Raw genomic sequence first — 6,000 nt, forward strand, 5'->3', positions numbered from 1 at the left:
AAGACTAAGCACTGTATGATTTCATTTATATAGCTGTATTAGGGCTCTCCAGAGAAATAGAACAAATAGGAGATATATACATGTATAAAAGATTTATCATATGAAATTGGCTCATGTGATAATGGAGGCTGAAAACTCCCAAGATCTATAGTCAGCAAGCTAGAGACCAAGGAGACCCAATGGGGTAAATTACAGTCTGAAAGCCAATCCCAAGAAGAGACCATGTTTCAGTTCAAGTCCAAAGGTTGGAAAAGACCTTTGTCCCAGCTCAAGGTAGCCAGGAGTGCATTTTTATTCAGCCTTTTTGTTCTATTTAGGCCTTCAACTGATTGGATATGGCCCACCAACATTAGGGGGGACAATTGGCTTTACTCAGTCTACATATTCAAATGTTAATCTCTTCCAGAAACATCCTCACAGACACACCCAGGGTAATGTCTGAACAAATGTCTGGGCACCCGTCTGGCCCATACAAGTCGATGTATAGAATTAACCATCACAATGACATTCTGGAAAAGGCAAACTTACTGGGCAGGAATCAGATCAGTGGTTGCAAGAGAAAGGGAGATTATTGAACACAAAGGGATATGAGGGAAGTTTGGGGGAGGTGATGGAATATGCCATGTTTTTATGCGGTGGTAGTTACATGACCATATAGGTCTCTCAGAACTCATTGAATTGTACACATAAAATGGGTGAATTTCCTTATATGTAATTATACCTCAATAAACATGAATTTAGAAACAAAAAGAATTTGAGGAGCAATTTAAAAAACAAGAAGAGTTGGTCTGGGGACTATTCTGAGGACATGGCATTTAAACTAAAACCTGAAGGGTGAAAATAATTTAGCCATGTGATTTGTTTGGGAGTGGAAAGAGCTTTCTAAGAGAGGAACAGTATGAGAAGTCTTTGAGGTAGGAAAGACCGGCAAATTCAGGGAAGTGGACAGAGCTGGGTTGCTTGAACACAAAGTGAGGTTAAAGAAACTGGTTAAGGCCAGATCATTTAGGGGTTTATAGTCCATGTGTAAGGAGGATAGATTTTGATGCAATGAGAAACAATGAGAAGTTAAGTATGGAGGCAAGTGATCGGACATATTTTCCATTCACTTTAGCTGTGACGTGGGGATGGGTTGAAGGTGTGAAGAGGCAAAGCAGAGAATCAATGAAGGAGGCTGTAGCAGTAGGCCAGGTGAGGGGTGATGCCATTTGAACTAGGATTGCAGCAGAGCTTATTAAGAAAACTGGGCTCAAAATATACTTTTGGGGCTTCCCTGGTGGCACAGTGGTTGAGAGTCCGCCTGCTGATGCAGGGGACATGGGTTCGTGCCCCGGTCCAGGAAGATCCCACATGCCGCGGAGCGGCTGGGCCCATGAACCATGGCCACTGAGCCTGCGCGTCCGGAGCCTGTGCTCTGCAATGGGAGAGACCACAACAGTGAGAGGCCCGCGTACTGAAAAAAAAAAAAAAAAAAAAAATATATATATACATACATACATACTTTTAAAGTTGAATTCACTGGGTTTTCTGATAAATTCAACATGAAGAATGGAGGAAATGGAGGAATGAAGGGGGACGTTTAAGTTTTTTTTTGACCAAGTAGGGAGATATTGGTGTTATGCAATGTGATGGGGACAGAAAGGAGAGACAAATTTAAAGCAATGAAAGTTCTGTTTGAACACGTGAGGTCTGGAATGCCTTTGAGATGTCCAAGTGGAAATGTTTAATGTGTAGTTTAATGGGTAATGAAATCTATAGCTCAGTGGGGACTTCCCTGGTGGTCCAGTGGTTAAGAATCCGCCTACCAATGCAGGGGACACGGTTTCAATCCCTGGTCGGGGAACTAAGATCCCACACGCCCTGAGGAAGCCGGTGCACCGCAGCGAAACACCCTGCTTGCTGCAGCAAAGATCCCACGCGCTACAACCAAGACCCAACTCAACCAAATAAATAAATAAATATTTTTTAAAAAGAGAGAAAATTTATCGCTAATATAGATAACATTTAAAGTCATAGCAATGAATGAGATCGCTTTGAGAATTTTTTAAGGAAATGAAGAAGGCCTTGCAGGGATCCCTGAGCAACCCTTGGACGTCAAAGACGGGAGAAAGAGCAGCCAGTGAATAGATGAAACCAGGGGAAAGCAGCAGAAGCCAAGGGAAGAGCAGCATATTTAAAGGTAGGAGTTGTCATTCGTGGGGAATGCTGTCAAGGCAGCTAGTAAGGGGACAGGGGTTTCTAATGGCAGCATGGAGGTATAGCTGGTTTTGATACAGTTTTGGGGGAGTAGTGACGTTAGAAGCCAGACTGGACTGTGAAAAGCAAATGTAGAAATGACAGAGTTTTCAGCAAAGCTGCCTTCACAGAATCGGGCTGGTAGCTGGGGTGTTGCTGGGACAGTCACATCTATGGGAATAGTCCAGTAATCAGACTGGTGATTCAGGAGAGGGTATAACCAGTGGAACAATTGGTATTATTGTAAGTGAAGCGATTGAAAGCCTCATGCTTTATACTCGTTTATCAGCCATTTCTCACAATAACTTTGTAAAGAATTATTATTAAGTCTATCAAAATAAGATTCCAGATAACACTGGTTCCAAAAACCAGAAATTATCTAGTTTCTTTCCTTACTTGCTTAACCACATAGCCTCCCTCAGGCATTTACAGAACATCAAAGGCTTTCCCTAATCTTTGCTAGGGGCACACACTTAGTTGTCCCTAGGATGTAATACTGTAATACTCCTGTCAATGTGAGCCCTGTTCTTGCTTTGGGGCTTCACTGAGTTGCACTGTAACTATTAGGTCAGGCGGTGCTTATGGGAAATCTGCCTGCACTGGTATCATCTCCAGGAAACATGTTTAGGTGTGTGGGGTTTCCTACTCAGGATGTATTTAGGGCACTGGCAGAGAAACACCCGTGTGGCTTCGAAGGCTGGACTAGTGTTAGAGTGACAGGCCTCTGTGTGAGCATGAGACCTGATTCTGTCAGAGACAGAAATAAAAGCTCATTACAGCAAATATCACCCCTGTCTGGTTTGGGTTTTCTACAAAGCATAGCCTGAGACCAGCACTAAGATGCAGGTAGTTGGGACGTGATCTCAGGAAGAACAAACAAGTGAGAACGTGGAGAAAGGGAGATAGGGAGGCAAGGCACAATGTGGTGTCATGAATGAGCAGGTTACCTCTTGCTGGAGACTTCTGAGATGCCTTGTCCCAAGGAACGAGCCTTGGATTGTCCCAGCAGAGGAGGGGGGCCTGGGGCATTTATAATCCCACCCCACTGGACCTGGCTCCAGGGGATAGCTCCCCCCTTAACTGCCACACCCCAGCACACACACACACATGCATGCGCAAGAAAGGGCTTGGGAAGAGATGCCGTCTGCATGCCAGCATGTCTGCCACAGGTGCAAGTGGATTCAGGTGGGCGAAGGAATATGAAAGGGGGCATCAACAGCCCTCACTAAAAACCCCAAATTCATGTATTGCAAACTTACTCCCCTGCGGTGATGACGAGAAGAGTCTTGTTTTTATTATCCCCAATTCTGTGCACTCCTGAACTGAAATGGTTTCTCTGACCCCTGTCCACTTAACTGTTCCTTTATCAGCCAGCTGTGTTGTAATTGATCAAGGGGCTACCAGGTGGTGAGAATCCCCGAAGAGTGGTGATAGGACGTCAAACAATTTCTCTTCAGTTCTCTTTCCTCCTTTAAATGATCATGCCTCTCCCCAAAGGGACTTTGAAAAAATATATCTAAACTCTCACACCACCATTAAAATCAAGTGAACACGCAAAACAATCTAGGGCTTGTAGCAAAAGAAAGCTGGTGTCTGTTTCCCTGCTAAACCTGCGTTCTCAACCAGGCACCCATAAGCAATGGCTGAACTTTTGCTCTACGTTAACTCTCCTGGAATTGGAGGCAACCTTTCTTCACATGGTCTAGGGAGAGAGGCTCTATACAATTATATTCTCAAAAAGGTCTATGACACAAAAAGAGAATAAGAACCGCTATCCTCATCGGCTCACCAAGGCTCCTTTTCTACTTCACTTATTTACTTCATGTGGAGGATTCAAGAAAAGGCAAGAATACGCATTGGATGGAGAGGGGAAGTCTGGCTGCCCGGACAAATCCCCACAGGGTGCCATAACCCTGAGGAGGTCTCCCTAGTCCAGCCTTTTGGCTTCAGATGTTCAAGGTCTGACTTGCGACCACTCGGAGGTCTGATGTCTTCCTGGGAGCGGCAGGTTATAATGGAGAAAGCTGCTTGGTAAGCAAGAAACCAGGGCAAAAGAATAAAGTTCAGGATTTGCACAGTCAGTGGCCCCAGGTTCTCACAAGTGTGATGGGGATGCACCTGGTTTAGGCAGAATTCATGCACCAGAACCACATCTTACCTGCCCCGTGGTTAAATGGGCTTTGCCAACATTGCCTTAGACACTTCTTTAGCCTCTAGGATGAACCAGTCTGAGGAATCGGCTTTCCTTCCCTCTCTCCCCCTTTTTCCTCTCCAGATATATTAAGACATTCAATCTTGATATCTTAACGTCTTTTAGGCCTTTTTCTTTAAAATCACCAGGAATGTGATTTTAAAGAAAATCCATTGGATAAATCCAACGGTTTCTGTCTTAATTTCATGCATTAAGGATCAGAGGTCTGTCTTGTTTTCTCTTCCCTCGGGGCTACCTCCGTAAAGTGCCCTGAATACAGATTTCTTAGAGACTCTCTAAAAGCTGTTTTCCTTTTAGCTCTTGCTGAGGATGCAATTCGACAAGGCACACATGAAATTTCAACTAAAAGCTGCCTGCTTGTCCGCCCTGGCAAGACAGACGTACAGAGAGGCTCTGCAGGAGTGCATCACACAGCCTGGAGGAGCTGGTTGCCTCTGCATTGCACAGTGAGTGAGAAGAATGGCTAGTAGCAATGATGCAGTAGGTTACTTAACACCTACTATGGTGCTAAACTTATTCATTCATTGAGCACTTACTACGTGTTCCTGCGCTGTGCTGGTGCTGGAGATGCAAAGGCAAATAAGACAGGGTCCATGCCATGTAGGGACCTTTTTGTGAATGGAAGAAACAGCATGCGAACAACTAGAGCATTTTGTGCTAAGTGTTAAAATAGAGGTAAGAATCAGGTGACTTGGGAGTACTGTGTGCTGGGAGAGAGAAGGGGTCAAGCATGGTAAGAGAGCAAGTGTTTTCCCGGAGGACAAGGTGGGGAACACAATGAGTTCAGGAACTACTTTCTCTTATGTTTGGGGCCCAGGCATGTCAGAGAAAGGGGAGAAATGAGTTCACAAAGGAAAGTATGTGCTGCTGAGTCAGCCACAGTTTATCTGTAGGTAGCGGGGACTCATGTGCATTCGTTTCCTGGGAACGCTGTAACAAATTACTACAAATCTGATGGCTTAAAACACCAGAAATTTGTTCTCTCACACTTCTGGAGGCCAGAAAGGCACCGATCGAGGTGTTGGCAGGGCTGCGTCCCTCTGGAGGCTCTAGGGGAGAATCCTTTCTTTTCCTCTTCCAGCTTCTGGTGGCCTCTGGCATTCCTTGACTTGTGGCTGTGTCCCTCCAGTCTCTGGTCACGTTGCCTTCTCCTCTTCTGTCTGTGTCAAATCTTCTGCCTCCTTCTTCTAGGGATACAAAGGATTGCATTTAGGACCCACCTGGATAAACCAGGATAATCTATCTCAAGATTCTTAAAGTAATCACATCTGCATAATCCCCCCATGCCCTGCCACACACACAGTTTTTTTCGTCATATAAGATAACATCCCCAGATTCCAGTGATTCGGACATGGATATCTTGTAGGGGACATTTTTCAGTTTACCACATTGTGGGAGATTTTAAGCAGGGCAACACTTAGGTTTACAAAGATCCTACAGGGAGTGGAGTGACCCAGTCAGAAAGAACCCTCTGAAGACATTTATCAAACCTAACATGAAATAGCATGGTGGAACAGTGGATTGAAGGAAGTTACAGCAAATTCACTGTACCC

The sequence above is a fragment of the Pseudorca crassidens genome, chromosome 2, assembly GCF_039906515.1.
Source record: "Pseudorca crassidens isolate mPseCra1 chromosome 2, mPseCra1.hap1, whole genome shotgun sequence".
NCBI classification, from domain to species: domain Eukaryota; kingdom Metazoa; phylum Chordata; class Mammalia; order Artiodactyla; family Delphinidae; genus Pseudorca; species Pseudorca crassidens.